Below are 23,521 nucleotides of genomic sequence, written 5' to 3'. Positions count from 1 at the left end.
AAATCGGTGAAAGGGTCCTTTCTATAGGCACGCGTAGTCCGCAGGATGAAGACAAGTGGCCTCTCCATGGCCATTCGTCTGTGTTGCTGAACATGATTCAGTACACTTCCGTTATCATACACCCTCGATTCCAAACACATGCAGACCCTTTGATTTGTTTGGGTCTCGATCCAGCGCTCCTAATCTGAGTGCACGCTGTAACACCATGAACATACCCGCACACAACCCTGCGGACCAACAACCATTGTGGGCTTAGCCCATTACTATTCACACACCCCCATGATTGTTATCCCTTTACAATATACAATCCCCTATACGGAAAAATGAAATTAATTAATTAAATCCCTAAAAAATGTTTAATTGTTTTTTTTATTATTTTATTAAGATTCTAAGATTTGTTAACTGTTTTCTTTACAACTAAATGATTAAAATTTATTTAATTGTTTTTTTTATTAATAACTTAATTTCTCCTCGAACCGACTGAATCCATCAGTCGTACTAGACGAGAAATAAATTGTTCTGGTTAATCCATAATTTAATAAATTCTAAATTAATTTTCTCCTCGACCCGACTGAAGCTATCAGTCACTTTAGACGAGAGATAAAAATATACAAATTAAAATACATTTCAATTTGCTGCCCGCGACGATCAATCTATCGATCTGAGCAATCAGCAATGCCTTTAATCCGTTAGCTATACTGACCAAATCTATTGGTCACCTCATCTAACGGTAACAAATTAAATCAGGGTTGTACGCCAACCTCAAAACACTTTCACCCTTCAAATCAAATTCAACTACGATAGGCTATTCAAAAAAAGCCTCTAAAAACAATTTCAAATCACAAATTCAACCATAAGGCGTACAACCTTGTGCCCCGAACTACGTTGACTCTGATTCTCCATAAGGAGATACGTAGGCACTTGGTAACAAGGCGAGTCTCCCCCCTAAAAATCTCAATTCAGTCTAATATTAATTCTTGCCTCTTTTCACTTCATTAGCTATAAACCTGAATCTTTAAATGTTAGCCTTTTAGGAAAGGGTTGAGGGTGCCTAACACCTTCCCTCAACCTGATTATAATAACTTACCCAGATCTTTATACTGCATGGGGTTTCCTATTCGCCCTTCAGAATAGGTGGCGACTCTAAACCTTTCAATTTTTAGGCAGGTTGCTACAGCTGGCGACTCTGCTGGGGAAATACACATATGGTGATTTATTATGCTCCTAAGGCTTGAGAGGGTTTAGGTTTAGGTTTGTGGTTTAGGGTTTGTGGCGCATTTTAGGGTTTGGCAAACTTGCCACGTTTAGGGTTTGGGGGAAGGTTTATCTTTTTAGTAATGATTTTTTTTAATTATTTATTTATTTATTGTTTTTTATTAAATATTTATTTGCCATATTTGCATTAAATGTTAATTGTTATATAATTTGCATTATTGGGTATATTTCACTGCTGTTAAGCCTAAGCGTGGGGATTATAATAATGACCAGAGGGGAATTACATCGCCTACGAGTCTTATTATAATTCCACTCAGAGTGGGTTAAATATTCGGAAAGTTCTGATACGAGGCTCGACCTTGTTGAGGGGTGGACTGGGTAGTTAGCTGATCTCTCTGGGAACCAACCCCTAAAATTCGAACCTCATGGACCAATGAGTTGTTCTAAAATCCAAAGAGGCAAAAAGTCTCGGCGGCTACGAATGATCCCATGAGACCTTCTAGAACTTTCCCATGGGAAGGGTAGGCTCCCGAGCCGTTATGTCGAACCTATGAACTTAGGGCCTATGTGATTATATGTTGAATATATGCTTATTATTATAATATTATGTTTTTTATAATTATTTGCATGCATCATACATCATATGCATATTTTTATCATGTCTTATCCACAGGTGAAAAAAAAAGAGGAAAAAAAGAAGAATAAAAAAAATAATAATAATTCTTTTTGGTGAAAATTCAGGAAAAATGAATGCTAAGAAGCCTATTGTCCACCTCACCGTCTCAGTGCCTGACATCAAGAAATTGAGAAATATAAGGGATAAGATGTCATCAACTGCTTTGAACAGGTTTGAAGGCCGTTATGGAAATATTTTGGACTTGCTCAAGGTTAAGGTTCAAGAAGAAGCAATCACCGCTTTGATCCAGTTTTATGATCCGCCGCTCAGATGTTTCACTTTTCAGGATTTTCAGTTGACTCCTACTTTGGAAGAGATGGATGCTATGCTTGGGTTTTCAAGAATTAAAAAAGTATTTTATACAGGTGCTGGAAAAAGGGCTGAAATGTCTGATTTAGCCAAAGCTTTGGAAGTACCCGTTGCGGATTTAGAAGCTAATCACAAAACCGATGGAGGAATACAAGGAATTAAAAGAACTTATTTGGAAGCTCAAGCTATGTCTTATGCTCAAAAGAAACAATGGGACATTTGCGGACATTTTTTGGCTCTTTTAATTTTTGGTATTATTCTACTGCCTAATAAGGCAGAATATGTTGATGATGCTGCTATTCATGTCTTCACCTCCTTCAGAAATTCAAATGAGGATCCAACTCCTACTATTCTTGCTAATATTTACTATACTATCCATGATCGGTATGAAAAGAAAAGGGGAGCGATATCCTGTTGTCTTCATTTACTATACTCTTGGTTGACTTCTCACCTTTACAAGGCTAGCTATTTAATCAAAGATTTGACTAGGCATGAATGGTCTCAAAAGCTAAGAGCTCTCAATGCGGATTCTATCTTCTGGTTTGCAAGGAAATTGAATTCTGAAAGAATTATTTATAAATGTGGAGAATTTAATAATGTGCCTTTAATGGGAACTTTGGGTTGTATTAATTATAATCCCGTGCTTGCATTGCGCCAATTGGGTCATTCTATGGATTGTGAGCCTTCCGATCAACAAGTGGAAGGACTAATTTTTCATGATAATGGGAAAGGAGAACCAAGAACATTAAAGAAAGTAATTCAAGCTTGGAAGCATGTTCAAACAAAGAATTATGGACCGAAGAATATTGTTGCTAAGGAACCTTACACTAGATGGGTTCAAGAGAGAGTTGGGAAAATTTTGCTACCTTTTGTTGTGGATCCCGCATACAAGCCCGATTCTCCTAATCCTATTTCTCTATCCATCGAAGAGATAGATGGAATCAAGGCTTCCCTAGAGGCGTCCCGTGAGGAAAAGGAAAAATTAGAGCTTGACATACATCGACTTTCCAACGAAAAAAGTCAACTACGCTTCGATCTTGAGGAGAAAAGCCAAGAACTTCAAGCCGCTAAGGAAGAGAATGATAGACAAAGGAATAAAAGGAAGCGAGCAACCGAAGGAGTTCTAAGTGCTAACTTTGATTTAATTGCACACAATGAAAGGTTGGAACAAGCGGGCATAGAAATTGCAAGGTGGAAAAGGCGCTATGAGAAAGCTTCCCATGACAAAGCTGAATCTGAGAAAAATCTAGAAGCTGTGATCTTTGAATTAACCGATAGGACTAAAGATCAAGAGGAGGAAATAAGGAACCTCAAATATGATCTTCAAGAAGCTCGCAATTCTGGACAACAAGAGCGCACAAGGAGATTAACCACGGAAGAAGCACTTTTACAGCGCACCGATGAGTACAATAGAGCATTCCAAGCCATGGTATCACTTAGGGAAATATTCATAAGACAAAGAGAGGTACACGAGGCAACCCTGAACGAAAGAGACCATTGGAAAAGACAATACATAATTGTTTCTACGGCAAATGAGCATGTGAGCATGGTTCCCAAAATGCTTGAAGAATATGAGAAGTGTCGTGAAAATTATGACAAGCTAGTCTACTTGTGCAATGATTTAATTCTAGACATCCCGAAGGGTTTAGAAAAAGCGGAGTCTTCTCCCATCATCCTTCCCAAAGAAGTGAAGGAGTTCTTGGAGCTTTGTAGGAGCATGGTGGACAAATTCAAGGAGGACATTCATAGGCGTTCTTAGATATTTATTAATTCTTACTTTAAATTTAAAAGTCTTATTTCTATTGATGTTTATTTCTTTCCGCAAAGTTGAACAATTTTAATTTGTACTTTCTTTAAAGTAATTTTAAATTAATAAAGTGCGTTTATTTCCGTATTATTCTATTTCTTTGCAATTTTTCACCAAAAAGGATTATTCAAAAAAAAGGGGTTCCTACTAAAAACAAAAAAAACAAAAAAAACAAAAAAAAAACAAAAAAAAAGAAATAATATATATATATATATATATATATATATATATATATATATAGACATATATGTTAACATATAAATATATATAAATATATATAAATATATTATAATAACAATGTGGATAAGACATGAGCATAGCATTTGCATATCATTCATAGCACGCGTAGCATTGCATTTCTTTTCAAAAACATTAAAAGGAAAACTGTCTTCATCTCCAGTCACGCCATTGCAACCCGATCACTCATCCAGACCAGAGCTCAGAAGAAGAAAGCAATGGAACAACTAGAGCAGAACCAAGCCGCCCTTCGCGAAGAAATGACCCAACTGAAAGGCACCGTTGAAGACCTCAAGGGAGGAATGGCCCAAATGCTGAGTTTCATGAAGGACCTCAAAGATAAGCAAGACAAAGCTAAGGAAGTTTATGATCAGTATGAAGAGATACCTAAGGATGGCAACCCATTGTTAGGATATGTTCGAGGCCATGACCCTCACAAAACGAATGCTCACGCATCTAAAAGGGTCACTACGACCCATGAAGAGGGAGAGGCCTCTCAAGAAGGATTTATCCCTACTACTCAGAAAGAAGGGACGTCTCGCACAGTTCGCATTCCAATCAATAATCCGCTTAGGGATGAGGACTACTTGGATCTACAATATGGGGACACTAATGACACAGATCAAGTCCCTCAACCAAAGCTGACCTCTGCTGATTCTGGGGAGAATTCTAAGGAGAGTGGACAAATCAAGGCGCTGGAAGAAAGGATTAAAGCAATGGAAGGATATGATGTCTTCGATGTGGATACCTATGAAATGAGCTTGGTGCCGGATTTGACTATTCCTCATAAATTCAAGATACCCGACTTTGAAAAGTACAAGGGACTCTCTTGTCCGAGGAGTCACTTGCGCATGTATGTGCGGAAAATGGCTGCTTATGCTCATGATCAAAAGCTGATGATGCATTTTTTCCAAGATAGCTTGAGTGGAGCATCGGTTGACTGGTATATGCAATTAGAGAAGTCTCACATCCGAAGCTGGACCGACCTTGCTAATACGTTCCTAAAGCAATATAAATACAATTTGGACATGGCACCCGATCGGATGCAACTCCAAAATTTGTCACAAAAGAAAGAGGAATCGTTCAAGGAGTATGCACAGAGGTGGAGGGAAATGGCTTCCCGAGTCCAACCTCCCCTGTGGGAAAAAGAACTCGTAAAAATGTTTATGGCTACATTACAAGGGCCATACTACGATAAAATGGTAGGGAGTGTGTCCTCAAGATTTTCAGATTTAGTGGTTATTGGTGAAAGAATAGAAGACGGAATTAAGAGCGGGAAAATACAAGGAGCATCATCTAACTCCTATCAGGCGAAGAGGCCTACCCCCAACTTCACAAAGAAGAAGGAAGGAGAGACTAATGCTGTAGGGCATCAGGAGAACAGACCTCCCATATCATATCCACCACAACAAAACCGGTTTCAGGGAGGACAAAGGAGATTCGATCCGCTACCTACTTCCAAGAAAGAAATTCTGAAATATTTAATAAATGAATCCTTGGTAGAAGTTAGGCCACTGCCACCTCTTCCTCCAGGCAAGATCACGCCCAACTACAAACCGAATGAAAGGTGTGAATTTCACGCCAATTCTCCTGGACATACCTTGGAGAAATGTTGGGCTTTTAGACACATAGTCCAAGATCTAATTGAGTCAGGGGCAATCGCCTTTGACAAACCCAATGTGAAAACAAATCCGATGCCACACCATGAAGGCGCAGTCAATGCAATAGAAGTTGTCAATGAGCAAGAGTTGGTTCAACAACGGAACTCCCCCATAGATGCACTTAAGAGGTATCTTCTTATAAAGGGGTTTATCCTAGAACATAACGAAGCTTTCAAAGACACTTTGCAAAGGCTCATGGATCAAGGATTGATCCAATTGGAGGAACACCCTGAGGAGGAATATGTGGCGATGGTGGAAAGAAACGAGCCTTTAATGATACCTGCACAAGGGGCAAGGAAACCATTGATTATCCCATGCTCTAGACCACCAGTGATGATACCTACGCAAGAGCGTACCAAGATCATCCCAATCAGAGGACCATATCCTTTGGACAAGATGAAAGCGGTACCATGGGAATATGAGACCGATACTAATACTGCAGTATCAAGCATCGTTGGACCTGGAGGCATGACCCGTAGTGGGCGCATATTCAAAACTGCGCAAGTACAACCCACGTCTAGTAAAAACTTGACGCAATCTGGAGAACAAGTTGTCATGAGACCAAGTGACGAGGCTGAACCTAAGGATAAAGAAACTTTTAGTAAGGATGCGGAGGAGTTTCTCGCCCTGATTAAGAAGTGTGATTATAGGGTGGTGGATCAATTGCAACAGACACCATCTAAAATATCGCTCTTATCACTATTGATACACTCCGAGAAGCACCGAGATGCCTTGATGAAGATCCTAAACGCTGCCCATGTAACTAAAGACATTACAGTCAATCAATTTGATGGGATGGTGGCCAATCTAACTGCTGGGGCATGCCTGAGTTTCAGTGACAATGAGCTACCCCTGCAAGGAAAGTCACACAATAAAGCCTTGCATATCTCCATGCAGTGTGGGAAGGCTCATTTGGCTAGAGTTTTGATCGACACAGGGTCATCCTTAAACGTGATGCCAAAAGCAACACTTGACAAGATAGCCTTAGAAGGACTTGTGGTTAGACCTAGTCGTTTAGTGGTTAAGGCTTTCGATGGATCACAGAGTCCGGTGTTTGGAGAAGTAGACCTTCCTGTCATAATTGGTCCCCGCACCTTCTGCATCAACTTCCAAGTGATGGAAATCGAGCCAGCTTATACCTGCCTGCTAGGGCGTCCTTGGATTCACACAGCTGGGGCAGTCACCTCCACCCTCCATCAGAAACTAAAGTTTGTGAATGGGAACTCCATAGTAACCATCAATGGAGAAGAAGATATATTTGTCAGCAATCTAAACTCATACAGATATATCGAGGCTGGAGACGAAGCATTGGGTACCGCATTTCAAGCACTAGAAATTGCAACTGCTATCACACTACCAGTGGAGAAGATAAGAAGGGCGGTGACATCATGGAAAGACCTACAAGACGCAGATACTAAAGGCTGGGGCAAGCTGCCAGAAGTTTTGGAGAAGAAGGATCGCCTGGGGTTAGGATACCAACCCACCAAGGTCACAAGCATTAAGAAAGAGGAACGACCATTCCCCCCAATAATGCAAACTTTTGTGACTGGCGGGTATGAACATGTGGCTATGGTGTCCAACCAGGATTCTCGAGAAGGGACGTCCAACTTCATTCGAGAAATCAGACCAGGGGAACAACTTCAGAATTGGACAAGCATGGAGATACCGGAGATAGTTTTCATTTCAAAGTAATTTGCGTTTGTGTGTTTTGTTTCCCTTTTCAAATAAAGAAAAACAATAACGCTCATGCCTCGCCCGAAGCATAGATCTAGTTTGTAAGGGCCCCATTTACTTTCAAGTTCGAAGTTTATTAATGAAATTGTCTTTGCATTTTGGTATTGAAAACATTGTCTTTTCTCGCATTTATTCCTTTTTCCTTTCCGAAAATGACAAATAAATTTCTTGCACAAACAAAGCACGTTCACATCTGCATACTAAAAGAAAACAAAACATAAAACATGTGCAGATCACCTTCTGACACCACCGATAATAATACTGCTGAGGCTCCATACAAACTCGAGGCTTTCGCTAATCAGGCTGAAGAAGGGGATGAGGAAGACGATGAACTTCCGGAAGAGTTGTCAAGGTTAATGGATAAGGAATCCAAGAGCATGCTCCCTCCACAAGAGGCCATTGAAATCATAAACTTGGGAACAGATGAAGAACCCAAGAACATTAAGATTGGGGCAACGCTAGATAAGGACGTAAAAGCAACGCTAATCAAGCTCATCCACGAGTATGCAGAGATTTTTGCTTGGTCATACCGTGACATGCCGGGGTTGGACACAGACATCGTGGTACACAGGTTACCTCTCAAAGAAGGATGTGCGCCGGTCAGGCAAAAGCGCAGAAGGGTTCGACCAGACGTGGATAGTAAGATTAGGGAAGAGGTGCTCAAACAGTTCGATGCCGGGTTTCTTGCTGTGGTTGACTACCCACCATGGATTGCAAACATAGTGCCGGTTCCTAAGAAAGACGGGAAAGTGCGCATGTGTGTAGATTACAGGGATCTAAATAAAGCAAGTCCAAAAGATGATTTCCCACTACCACATATAGATATCTTGGTGGATAATACAGCACAAGCTTCAGTGTTCTCTTTTATGGATGGTTTCTCCGGGTATAATCAGATTAAGATGGCTCCCGAGGATATGGAAAAGACTACATTCATGACATCTTGGGGCACTTTTTGCTACAAAGTAATGCCATTCGGGTTGAGAAATGCAGGGGCAACATATCAAAGGGCCATGGTCACATTATTCCATGATATGATCCATAAAGAGGTCGAAGTATATGTAGATGATATGATCGCCAAATCCGGCACAGAAGAAGAGCATATTACAAATCTACATAAGCTGTTTGAACGCCTGAAGAAGTACAAGTTGAGGTTGAACCCGAATAAGTGCACATTTGGTGTAAGATCGGGAAAGCTGTTGGGATTCATTGTAAGCCAACGAGGTATAGAGGTTGATCCTGATAAAGTAAAAGCCATACAAGCGATGCCCGTTCCAAAAACAGAAAAAGAGGTACGAGGTTTCCTGGGTCGATTGAATTACATCTCAAGGTTCATTTCACACCTAACAGCTACATGCGAGCCTATATTCAAACTACTCAGGAAGGATCAACCTATCAAGTGGAATGATGATTGTCAAGTAGCCTTCGAAACCATAAAGAACTACTTGCAAGAACCACCTATACTCTTACCTCCCGTACCCGGAAGGCCATTAATCATGTACCTCACAGTACTCGAAAGGTCTATGGGGTGTGTATTGGCAACAATACGAAACAGGCAGGAAAGAACACGCTATTTACTACCTCAGTAAGAAATTCACGGATTGCGAGTCTCGGTATTCACCATTGGAAAAGACATGTTGCGCCCTAGCATGGGCCTCCAAACGTCTAAGGCAATATATGCTGAATCATTCCACATGGCTAATATCGAGAATGGATCCCTTAAAATACGTGTTCGAAAAACAGGCGCTCACGGGTAGAATTGCAAGGTGGCAAATGTTGTTGTCCGAATACGACATACAGTATGTAACTCAAAAAGCAATAAAAGGGAGTGTATTGGCAGAACATCTTGCTCACCAACCCCTCGAGGAATACCAGTCTATGAAGTTCGACTTCCCCGATGAGGATATTATGCTAGTAAGAGATTATGAAATACCAGGACCCGACGAGGGACCTGAACCGGGTTTGGTATGGAAACTCATGTTCGACGGTGCCTCAAATGCACTAGGACATGGCATAGGGGCAGTATTGACATCTCCCGATGACCGGCACTTACCCTTCACTGCAAGACTATGTTTCGACTGCACCAACAACATTGCAGAATACGAAGCATGCATATTGGGGTTAGAAGCTGCAATCGACCTAAGGATCAAACTCCTTGATGTATACGGAGACTCAGCATTGGTAATCCATCAAGTCAATAAGGAATGGGACACTCGAGATGCAAAACTAATCCCATACCGAGACCTTATACTGGAGTTGACGGCTGAATTTGATACTATCACTTTTACTCATATCCCGAGGGAAGAAAATCAAATAGCCGACGCACTAGCAACGCTCTCCTCTATGTTCAAGGTGACCTGGCCAAACCATGAACCACGGATAACTGTTAGACACTTTGACGAACCTGCCTATTGTCTCACGATTGAGGAGCAGTCTGACAACAAACCATGGTACCACGACATTAAAAAGTACCTGGAAAAACAAGAATACCCGGAGAATGCCTCGACAATTGATAAAAAGACATTGAGGAGACTTGCATCCAAGTTCTTCTTAAGTGGAAACATCCTATACAAAAGGAACTATGATTCAGTGTTGTTGAGGTGTGTAGATAAAAAGGAGGCCAAGGAGATTATCAGGGAGGTACATGAGGGAACCTTCGGAACTCATGCAAACGGACATTCAATGGCTAGAAAAATACTGCGAGCAGGGTATTACTGGTTAACAATGGAGGCCGACTGTTTCCAATATGCAAGGACATGTCACAAGTGCCAGATCTACGCCGACAAGGTGCACGTACCACCAAACCCGTTGAACGTTCTGAGTTCACCATGGCCATTTGCAATGTGGGGAATCGACATGATAGGGATGATAGAACCTAAAGCTTCGAATGGACACCGATTTATATTGGTTGCCATAGACTATTTCACCAAATTGGTCGAAGCTGCCTCTTACACCAACGTGACGAGACAAGTAGTCACTCGGTTTATCAAACATAATATCATATGTCGGTATGGGGTTCCAAGCAGGATTATCACTGATAATGGGTCGAATCTGAACAATAACATGATGAGGGAGCTGTGCGAGGAGTTCAAGATTGAACACCACAATTCTTCACCATACAGGCCTAAAATGAACGGCGCTGTCGAAGCTGCAAACAAAAATATCAAAAAGATAATACAAAAGATGGTGAAAACATACAAGGATTGGCACGAGATGCTTCCCTTCGCCCTACACGGTTACAGAACCTCGGTGCGTACATCTACAGGGGCAACCCCCTTCTCCCTAGTCTACGGTATGGAAGCTGTTCTCCCAATCGAAGTGGAGATCCCGTCACTAAGAGTCATAGCTGACACAAAGTTAGAAGAATCAGAATGGGTAAAAACCCATTTTGATCAGCTTAATCTCATTGAAGAAAAGCGGCTGACGACTTTGTGTCATGGACAACTCTATCAGAAGAGAATGAAAAGGGCATTCGACAAAAAGGTCCGCCCTCGAACTTACAAAGAAGGTGATATTGTTCTCAAGAAAATACTATTACCTCGACTTGACGCCCGTGGAAAATGGACACCTAACTACGAAGGTCCATACATTGTAAAAACGGTGTTCTCAGGAGGGGCATTAGTCCTCACTACAATGGATGGGGATGAGCTACCGCACCCAATCAACTCAGACGCGGTCAAGAAGTACTATGCCTAGCAAAAGCAGGATTACTGGACATAAGCCGAAGGCAAACTACGAAGGATAAGGGGTCGTGCAATCATCTACTTCTGAAGTCGAAGGATTATTGGGGCCCTTGATAACAAAAAGGCAACGGCAGTATTAATATCATTTCTATTTGTCATTTCCTTTCTTCGCATTTCTGTACACCCGCCAATTCAAGGCAATATCAATAAAATTTCCTTTTTGCATACTACGCTTCATTTCTAATTTCAGTACTATTTGCAAAGGATAATTTATCTTTATAAACTTTAACATGGATTTAACATGAGAAACTTGCAAACTTGCAACACAAAAGCAAAAAAGACAAAATCTCTGAAGGCTACACACACCTTGCACTGGTGTTACCCCAGGTTGATCCTTTCACAAAGGGGTCGGCAAGTCATTCGAATACAAACTGAGCCAGAACTCACAAACAGTTCAAAAGAGGTTAAACAAAGGCAATGGATGATAAGGAGATGAGTGATAAGGAGATGAGGTGTCGGGGTTATCATACATACATCAGTGCATACATTCATCAGTATACATACAACATACACATGTGTAAGCATTCACAAATGCGCATTATACAAACAACAGGGGCATGTGCATAACACATAAGCATGATACATACGCATTTACAAAACAAAATTCTACATAGGTGAATTTCGCGATAACACTCGCGGATAACCCTATTGGTGGTACAGGTAAATTCTGCGATAACACTCGCAGATAACCCTGATAACATAGGTAAATTTCGCGATAACACTCGCGGATAACCCTATTGGTGGTACAGGTAAATTCTGCGATAACACTCGCAGATAACCCTGATAACATAGGTAAATTTCGCGATAACACTCGCGGATAACCCTATTGGTGGTACAGGTAAATTCTGCGATAACACTCGCAGATAACCCTGGTGACAGGTAAATTTCGCGACAACACTCGCGAATAACCCTATTGGGGGTACAGGTAAATTCTGCGATAACACTCGCAGATAACCCTGGTGAAACAGGTAAATTCTGCGATGATATTCGCAGATAACCCTGTCAGTGCAGGTGAACTTGCTAGAATTATAGCAAGCAATCCTATTGGGGTCCACAAACTACGAAGACTTACTAGAACTATAGTAAGTAGGGGTTCACAAACTGTGGAGGCTCGCTGGCCATAGCAAGCCGATTACACAACCAACAAAGGTCCTCGCTATGTAAGACTCAGGCTTTAGCAAGACGTTTCTCTTCATCCATACTCAAACACAAAGTAAATTTAGGGGTCTTCCATTATTTAATAACTCTTCGATCCGAAAAGCGTGAGACCTGAGTAGTCTCACGCCATTCAATCCAAGGTAATTAAATAGGGGCAGCTGTCATGCCCCAAAATTTACCCGAATACAATTCATGTCTTTTAATTTGTGGAGGACGTTAAAATTGAGGGCTGTGGGGTTTAACATATCTATTGTTAAACCTGATCCCTTATAAAACCATCCTTCATTAAATAAAGATATACAATTAACAAATGCTCGGGACCCATTCATACCAGTCTAATCATTCTTATTTGCTCATTTTTATTATTTCTAATATTATTAGCCTTGTATATAAAGGGGTGAGTTTAGAAAAATATTTGGGCCCAATTTGAGTTTAGACCTATTTATCTCTCATCATTTCCTTTTATTTTTAATATACTAACCATAAAATTTATTAATATTATTATCTTAACTAAGGCTAGTATTAATATATTAGTATTAATTTAGTTAATTTAATCATTATTAGCGGTTAGCTGTGTTTTGAGTGTTATCACTAATTGGTGGGATCAGAATTGTTTGAATTAATTAATTAATTAAGGAAAGGAAATTGGGGCTGTGGAGTTTTGTATATAGCGCTTTGGGCCAAACAGATATGGGGGCATTGGGCCACGCGGGTCAACGGACCGGGTCGTAACCGACCCAGGTCCTGTTCATCACCTTCCCAAACGCAAACCCTAGCTCCTTCACAGCAGCCGCCGCAGTCACCAACAACAAACCCTAATTGATCTCTGCCCAGGCCCAGCATCTCAATCAAAAACATAATCAAATAATAACAGAAGTGAATTAAATCTGTACATAAGCAAAATCCGGATAATTTTCATTCACGACTCAATCAAATCAAAATAGAAAATAAAATCTGAACCAATTTCATTAAATCAAATGATATTACATTGAATCAAATCTGAATAATGTTACAATCGAATCAAACTAATAATAATCGAATCTAATCCTTCTAAATCTAAAACAAAACCTAGGCTATATAAACTAAAAGAAGAAATTAGAAGAGGGATCGGAGAAATTTTGATTGGAGAGAACCCTAGCCGCCGCCGCTTGTTCTTCGTACCTGCGAATCACACACGAAGAAGAACGGATTAGAGAGGAGCATACACGTTCCAGAAAACAAGAAATTAAGGTAACCGACTCTTTAACTTAGCTTAGGATTTTTTCGCTTGCATGTTTGTGTGTTGTTTGTTTGTGAATATGGGTTCGGTTTGGGGATTAGGGTCATCAGTTCATATTATTTGCTGGATTTTGGTATGAAGATAACGGTGGGGAAGATGAAGATCTTAAGGATCTTCATCCGGGTTTGTGTTTCTGGGTGTTCTGGGCATATGAGGCTTGAATGTTTGAGTTTTACGGTTGAAGATCAACCGGAAACTGGGTTTCTAAGGTGGTTTTGGGGTTGTGTATGCGGTGGTGGACGGCGGCCGGGAAGTTGTTCCTGGGTTTTGGGTTGAGAAGAGAGAGTTAGAGGCGAGGGAGCGAATTAGAGAGAGGAAGAGAAGAGAGAGAAAAAAAGAAGGAAAAAGAAAGGAAATCGGTGAAAGGGTCCTTTCTATAGGCACGCGTAGTCCGCAGGATGAAGACAAGTGGCCTCTCCATGGCCATTCGTCTGTGTTGCTGAACATGATTCAGTACACTTCCGTTATCATACACCCTCGATTCCAAACACATGCAGACCCTTTGATTTGTTTGGGTCTCGATCCAGCGCTCCTAATCTGAGTGCACGCTGTAACACCATGAACATACCCGCACACAACCCTGCGGACCAACAACCATTGTGGGCTTAGCCCATTACTATTCACACACCCCCATGATTGCTATCCCTTTACAATATACACCCCCTTTACGGAAAAATGAAATTAATTAATTAAATCCCTAAAAAATGTTTAATTGTTTTTTTTTATTATTTTATTAAGATTCTAAGATTTGTTAACTGTTTTCTTTACAACTAAATGATTAAAATTTATTTAATTGTTTTTTTTTATTAATAACTTAATTTCTCCTCGAACCGACTGAATCCATCAGTCGTACTAGACGAGAAATAAATTGTTCTGATTAATCCATAATTTAATAAATTCTAAATTAATTTTCTCCTCGACCCGACTGAAGCTATCAGTCACTTTAGACGAGAGATAAAAATATACAAATTAAAATACATTTCAATTTGCTGCCCGCGACGATCAATCTATCGATCTGAGCAATCAGCAATGCCTTTAATCCGTTAGCTATACTGACCAAATCTATTGGTCACCGCATCTAACGGTAACAAATTAAATCAGGGTTGTACGCCAACCTCAAAACACTTTCACCCTTCAAATCAAATTCAACTACGATAGGCTATTCAAAAAAAGCCTCTAAAAACAATTTTAAATCACAAATTCAACCATAAGGCGTACAACCTTGTGCCCCGAACTACGTTGACTCTGATTCTCCATAAGGAGATACGTAGGCACTTGGTAACAAGGCGAGTCTCCCCCCTAAAAATCTCAATTCAGTCTAATATTAATTCTTGCCTCTTTTCACTTCATTAGCTATAAACCTGAATCTTTAAATGTTAGCCTTTTAGGAAAGGGTTGAGGGTGCCTAACACCTTCCCTCAACCTGATTATAATAACTTACCCAGATCTTTATACTGCATGGGGTTTCCTATTCGCCCTTCAGAATAGGTTGAGATCTGGTTTGACTCTTGGAGGGATCTAGATCAATAAAAGTTATATCTCGTGGAGATCACTAAACGGTTTATTGTCTAGGGTTGGTCACAAGCAGTTGGCTTGTGTAGGAAGTTAGTCACAATAATTTGGTTGTGCATGGTTAGTCACGAGCAGTTGGCTTGTGCAGGGTTACTAGATTGATGAATGTTATATCTCGCTGAGATCATAGAATGGTTCAGTCATCTAGGGGTTAGTCACTCGCGGGTAGCTTGTGCAGGGTTAGTCACAACAGTTGGTTGTGCAGGAAGTCAGTCACGAAGGATTGATCATGCAGTTGTAATCAGTTTGGTTATAATGGATTAAGTCCTCTGTTGTGAGGCAAATCGCCTGAGGAGGGTGGATTGGAGGTATCCTTATTTAGAAGGTGAACCAGGATCAAAATGAACGTGTCTTTTACTTTCTATACATTTCATTTAACTCAAAACATTCACGCAGAATGTCTTCAAAACTGTACTGAGACAAGTCAGAAGGTTTGATGATATAAAGAAATTAAAATGAATATCTCATTTGTTATGCAAATCTATTTCAAACACGCTTCTGCAACATTAAAGCATATCGAGAGGAGGAGAGACTAAGAGAAAGAAAAGAATTTTAAGAAAGGGAAAAATAAACATTGAAGAACACATTCAAACCCCCTCCATTTCTTGTGTTTTTCTCCACCTTCATTTGGTAACAGAGCATGGCTCTGTTATTGATCTCATGATCAAACACTTAACCGTGTAGAGAGATCCAGAAGGAGAAAAACCACATTGAGCAGAAAAACAAAGTCATATTCCAACACTCAGATAATCAGAAGATGCCAAGGCAAAGATATCAAGACTCTATGCACATTATCTATACATCATAAGGAGTTTGTGGATCAACATCAAATCTTAAAGAGGCTCAAGACATCAGAAAGAAGGAAATTGTGATTAAATGGAGACATTCAAATTCAAAGAGAAACAAGTGTAGCTGATTCAAGCCAAGAGGGTCAAAGTCAATCTATCAAGATCAAATTAAAGGAAGAAGACAAGGAAGAACAAGATTTTAGAGACAAGACTCTGAAGCAAGGAAATGTAGAACTTCTGCTCAAGCAGTCACTCCCTCTCAGAACAGGCAGGAAGAAAGGTTTATCTTCAAAACAGTTAGATTCTTCTAAACTCTTCTCTCATAATTTTGTTTATTAAAATATGTGAATTTATATAAAGTACTTTAGCATGTTTCGTGTTCTTCGCCACCTATTCTAATATCTGTACTATTTTTCTAAGCATTAGCCTTAACTTCATATTTAACTAAACAACCACCTCGTGAATAAATCTAGGTAAAAACTGAAAGCTAGCTCCTCATATACTAACACTAGATCTAATACAGCCCTCATCAAAGCCTCTTCACTCAACTACTAATATCCTTCCCATCTCTCATCAAGATCCTCTTCATCATTCATACATAACCCGTCTAGCTAAAACTGGTAAAAATCTCCTCTTTAAACCCTCCTGTCTGTTTTCAGATCCACATAAACTTAAATCTAGGTAAAAATAGCCATAAAGAATTATTTCATATAGATATATTTTCTTCAGAAAAATATGGCCATACTAACAAGATTGAGCAATTTAAAGACTAACTTATTTCATGAAAAAAATTCCCCAGAAGTTCCGATAAATACACATAGGAAGATGTGGCATAAAAAGGTTGCTTGTAAAAAGATTAATCTTCATAGCTTATGCATTCTTAAACCTTCTGGCGTTCAAATTTCAAAAAAAAAGTGAATCTCTAAATTTATCCCATAATTAATTGATTCGTGCTCTCAAAACCCTTGATTCTTGAACACGTGTTCAAAAGTCTCTGAAATGTCTCTGTTAGTTAAGCTATTAAGTCGAAAAGCCTAGGTATCTGTTTCAAATCTCTTCGTATCACGTTATCTCCTACTAACTGCCAGGATCAATTAATGCTAAGCAATAATTAGGCTTAACTCAGTTTATTTTTCAAAACATTCTCTGCAGTTAATTATACCCCCAAAATCGCTTCGTAGTCCTTCATCACATCCATATCTCTCCTAATTCGGAACCACATCCCCTTCTAAACTCATTTCCTGTACCACTACAACCGTCTCTTTTCTTCCTAATGGATGTCCAACCAAGTCTTGTTGTTCTCAGAGAAAAGTTCATAGGACTTGCTGAAATAAATCAACATCTTGCAGAACTACTGGTAGTTCAAAGATGTTACAAATATGTGGTCCTTCTCCGCGGACCAATCTTCACAAATCTAGTAAAAATCTTCTGGGTAAATGCATCCATCAGTGATGACAACCTCATCATCACAACCCATATTCATGGCATTCCCTTCATGATCTTAGAAGAATCCATCACTGAAACGATTGGATTTGCCCCAAACCCCTCGACCATTAGTTTAGAAGAGATTGATCGTTAGAATACTACCAACTATCTGAGTAGAGATGTGACACGCATTTTTAACAATGCAGAATTTATCCTTCAGACAGGCTCTATTTAGGTTCATTCTGTCCAACCAAACACCTAGAGGAAACTTTCTACAACTTGTGTCGTGCAGGGATCATTTTTTGATTCACCGACTTGAAAGTAGTCGTCCTCTCAACCTTCTTGCAATCATTTTCAGCCATCTGAAGGAATCTCTCAAAGCCTTTGGGTGTGGTCAGAGCTCCCAGATTCCATATGGGAGAGTTCTATCTGCCTTGTTTGAATCAGCTGAAATTACTCAGATAATTTGCAATGCAGAATCTCCAAATAATGATGACTTACTACCTGAAGAAAACTGCGAGGCATTTTATGTTTTAATTTTTTCTTCGATGTAATCATTATTGACTATCATTATAATTTTTCTTTCATATGAATGAAATTTGGTTATGTTTTATTCTGTTCCTGAGTATCGTACCTTACTTATGTCTTTCCATTATTATGACAAAAAGTGGGATTAAAAACCATTTTATGATTCTAAGAACTTAAAAGCATTCAGAATTATAAGTCATACATACTGATGAAGAAAGTTCTAAGAAAATTAAGAATGGGTTTCCATAAACTGTTCATCTAAGGGGGGGCTATGATAAGTTCGTCTGGTTATTTAACTCAGGGGGGATTTTACAGGGGAATTAGGAAGAGTAAATTGAGTAATAATTTTTTTTGAATCACTCATTAAAAGGTTTACATCTCAAAAGGAGGAGAATATTTGAAAATTGATATTCTGGAATTATAACATGTTCTGATATAATCTAAATTTTTCCGACTTGACACAACTGAAACTCAAATCTCAAATACATTCCTAACTTGTGTACCAGAAGTGTTTGCTTTGAATACATGAAAATCTGAAACTTAAGGAATACTCTGTTAGAATTTCAAGAAGATGCACGTACTTGCATAGCTACATCTATAAATCTTCTGAAGAGGCAAAGAAGAATTTATCTCAGGGGGAGCTATAAATCAGAAATAAGTTTATATGATTATTTAATTCAGGGGGAGATTACCCATCTAATTCAGGGGGAGAAAATTAAACTTGCCTGTTCAATCTCAACTGACCCTCTTAAAAGCTTTTTGATTATGACAAAAAGGGGGAGAAAGAAAGATGAAAGGTTTTGATAGATTTAAATGAATGTTAAAATATATGATTAAAGAAATCACTTGATTAAAAAGGGATGAAATACACTTGTCTGTTTATTACTATTTATTATCATCTCATAAAATTGTTCCATCAAAATACATGTTTGTTTTTGTCATCATCAAAAAGGGGGAGATTGTTAGAACAAGATTGAGAATCTATGTTCAGAACCTGGTGTTGATGATAACAAGCATGTATTTTGTTAGTAACAATTTTACTATTAATGATTTCACTAACTGTGCAGATATTTTGCTACAAGCCTTATCCGACATCATAAAAAACAAAAGCACAACATCAGAAAGAAACTCAGACAAGCTTAAGGGATTTAACAAGAATATCAAGATACATGAAGTCAGATAATCATAAGTTCTTGACACAATGCAAGAATTCAACAATCAGTGACAGAAGATCAAAAGTACAAGTTATATCAAAGTTCTCAATAAAAGTAGTTGTTTGCAACTTTTCTTTCAGAAGATTAGAAGAACATCCTGAATTGCTCCAACAAAATCACATGCAACTCATCACGACACTCAATGTAAAGACAAAATTATGACATCTATTTTGGTCTACATTTTGGTAAACAAGACATGCCGCCAATAAGAAACCATCTTGGAAGAAGCAATTTGAATAGGACATGCTACCAATGCCAAAGATAAGATTCGCCTCGGTAATCATTATTTTCATGATTCAGTCTACACCTAGCATTAACTACATGTCCAAACATGATTCAAACAACTAAGTCTGCAACAGTAACATACCAGAACTCTTTATAAAGAACAAAACCGTTGAAAGTATATATGATGGTACAAGAGTGTATGAGAGCAGGTGTGCAAGCACAAACAACATAAGAAAAATCCACTGCACCAATAAGAGGCTACATACACGAAGTGTATGATGAGAAAACCAGTATATTGAAAAATACAGAATTAGCCTATGATAATAAAATCTTAAGTGAGAAATTGAAAAGTCTGCAAGTTATGCTGTATTCTCCATTGGATTGATGAGAAGTTGAAACACACTTAAGAAAGATACTCAAATACTTGATCAGTCCTCATATTGCTCACATTAAATGACTGGAGAAACTGAATACTCCCCCCGGTATCAAATATAAGCAAAGTTGCAAAAATGCTCACCCTTTAAGAAGGATGTCTCTATGCATTTAATTCTTACCCTCTTTCTAATTTTACCCCTATTTTTTGCTTTGGAAATTGTTACAAACATTTAAAATGCAAAATATTGAAGGGGTATATTTGGAATAGTGACATTGAATGTAATAAATATAGATTTTTTTTGCTTATATTTAAGACCATAGAATTTTGTTTTAGTTGCTTATATTTGAGACCGGAGGGAGTACACTGAATGGCTTCTCGATAGTGTTTCATGTTTATTAATGATCATTAAATGTGTTATCAACTGTAACAAGCTTCATGATCAGTATTAAAAAAGAAGATGAAGATCTACGCACAAAAAGCAATCAACATGTGAGTTGTTTCTCCATATGTGCTTATGAAGAAGAAAAGAAGATGGTCTTACAAGAAGGAATTAATTTCAAAGAACAGAAGCTCTAACCTCCTTACTCTGACAAGAAAAGACCAAACTGAAAGAAGCAATTAATACAAGATTTGTTACTCTTAATCTGCTTTCAAAAGAAGAAGATATCATCCAGAAGTTAAAGAAAAGAAGACTCTAAGAATATGTATTATGTCTTGTAATTGTTTGTAAAACACATAGTGTTGTTGCTCGTATTGTGTTATATCTTAGGAAACTTCTCACATATTGTTTAGGCACCGGAAGTGACTTCTAGTTAGTGTGTCATAAACATATGTACTTAGAAAAGGTGAGAATCTGCTTGACTAGGAAGCACACTTGTAATCTCCAGAAGAACAATTCTGATAGAATTATTGTGCCTTGAGTATCTTCTGATATGGATACTTGAGAAGTCCTTGAGATCTAGTTAGACTCTTGGAGGGATCTAGATCAATAAACATTATATCTCGTGGAGATCACTGAACGGTTTATTGTCTAGGGTTAGTCACAAGCAGTTGGCTTCTGCAGGAAGTTATTCACAACAGTTTGGTTGTGTAGGGTTAGTCACGAGCAGTTAGCTTGTGCAGGGTTACTAGATTTATGAACGTTATATCTCGCTGAGATCACTGAACGGTTCAGTCATCTAGGGGTTAGTCACTCATGGGTATCTTGTAAAGGGTTAGTCACAACAGCTGGCTGTGCAGGAAATCAGTCACGACGGATTGATCATGCAGTTGTAATCAGTTTGGTTATAGTGGATTAAGTTTTCTATTGAGAGGAAAATCACCTAAGGAGGGTGGACTGGAGGTAGCCTTACTTAGAAGGTGAACCAGGATAAAAATTAACGTGTCTTTTACTTTCTGTACATTTCATTTAACTCAGAACATTCACGCAGAATGTCTTCAGAACTGTACTGAGACAAGTCAGAAGTTTTGATGATATAAAGAAGTTAAAATGAATATCTCATTGTTTTTGGAAATCCATTTCAAACATGCTTTCGCAACATTAAAGCATGTCCAGAAGATGAGAGACTAAGAGAAAGAAAACAATTTTAAGAAAGGGAAAAATAAACATTGAAGAACACAATTCAAAGCCCCCATTTCTTGTGTTTTTCTCCACCTTCACCTAATGGCTCTATTTCGCTAACAGACCCCTTTTCCACCATTTTTCCTCCTCCAAAACCCATTTTCTCCATTTTTGACCACCTTAAACCTCCATTAAAAATCATTACTTTTCCACTACCATTAAAACTCACTTACATTTCCATTTTCCCCACCATTTCCTCATCTATAAAATTCCAATTTTTACCATTTTCATCCACCCTTTCTACAAATCCTCATTCACCATGCTCAACCTTTAAACTTACCAACAATGGAATTTAACGGGTTTATTTTGGGAGAAGCAAAGCCAGGAGAAGGGCAGATGAAGCTGCTTGAGAAGTTGTTGACAACAGAAATTTACTCTACCAAGTATATCGACGAAGACTGTTTGTATACTTTAGGTATGTACCATATTATTTTTCTCTCTGTTGATAAAATTGGCATGCACAGAATTTTTTCTGTTAAAGCACCGAATTACCCACGACTGACACACGAGTTTTTAAGTTCTCTAATTTATAATGTCAGCCCCCACACTGCTAGCACCGTAGGTGAAGTAAAATTTAGACTATTTAATACTGAATACTCATACTCTGCCGACAGGTTAGCAGAGTTATTAGGTATTCCCTACGGGGACGGTGCAATTTGTGAGGCTCCTTTGGATTCTGATTGGACGCTCGAAGGCTACGATTTTTGGGCCAAACTAACAAAACAAAATGTTAGTTCTTTTGATGGCCATAACCCGTCCATACGTATTTTTCGCTATCTTTTGGAATGCACTATTTTTGGCCGGGAGAATCCAAATAAGGTCAATTGAAAAGAATTAATTTTTATGCAAGGGGGACCGATTTAATCTCGTTCCCTTCATGATCGCTCACATGAGCTTTGTTTTGAAAAAGGGGGACCGATTTTTTTTATGGCCTGGTTGCTTCTGTAATACCCCATATCTTCCATTTATTAATTTAATTGAGATCTAAATTAATTGTTGAGATTAATTGGCTTTAATTTAATTAATGGAGAATTTTGGAACATAGTGTTATTGGGCTTGGTGTAGTAGTAAGTAGAAGGGAGGTGTTAAGTTGAGTAGGCCTTACTAACTAATGGTTCTATTTTTCATTAAATAAGAAAAGAAGGAAATTTGAAAAAAAGAAAGCAAAAGAGCCAGAGAAGGAGAAGAGCAAGTACGTGAAATGGCAGAAGAGGAGAAGAGGAAGAATCTCAAGAATTTTTGTAAGGTAAGGGGTGACTAATCCATTTATTCTCTATTATCGGTTTTATAGTGGTAGGATTGAGTATGGAGATTGCTTGAATCGATTGATAGTATGTTAGGTTTGGGGTTTTTGAAAAATGTAGAACAATAGTTGGATTGTGAAGTAATTGGATGAATTGGAATGATGCTTGATGTTAATGGACCCCTAAATATGTTAGAAAGATGTTAGAATGTTTGAATTGTGACTTTATTGGTGATTTAATGATGTTGGAACGATTTGCGTTGGGACTGGAATGGAGAAGTGCTGTCAAAAAATTGAAATTTTTGGTTCTGTGCACGCTGTAATCGGGTAGCAGCATTGCTGTAACCGATTACCGCGTGGAAAAATGAATAATCTGAGCAATTTTGGGTACTGTAATCGGTTACCCACCATGCTATAACCGATTACAGGCTTGTTTTGAAAATAGCAAATACAATGACGTAAAGGCGTAACCGGGTAGCGCCGATACTGTAACTGGTTACACCTGATGCATTTTGAAAATTATTTTTAAAATTCATATCTTTCAAACCATATATCCGTTTTAAGCTCCATTTTGAGCGTTGTGTCACTAATTAAATATTGGGTTAAATATGTTTTTAGTCCCTATAAAATTACCAAAAACTACTTTTAGTCCTTATTAAAAAAAAGCCGACTTTTAGTTCCTATAAAATTACTTTTGCACTCACTTTTAGTCC

Source organism: Vicia villosa, unplaced genomic scaffold, assembly GCF_029867415.1.
Source record: "Vicia villosa cultivar HV-30 ecotype Madison, WI unplaced genomic scaffold, Vvil1.0 ctg.002861F_1_1, whole genome shotgun sequence".
Lineage (NCBI taxonomy): Eukaryota > Viridiplantae > Streptophyta > Magnoliopsida > Fabales > Fabaceae > Vicia > Vicia villosa.
Note: the sequence above shows the minus strand (reverse complement) of the source record.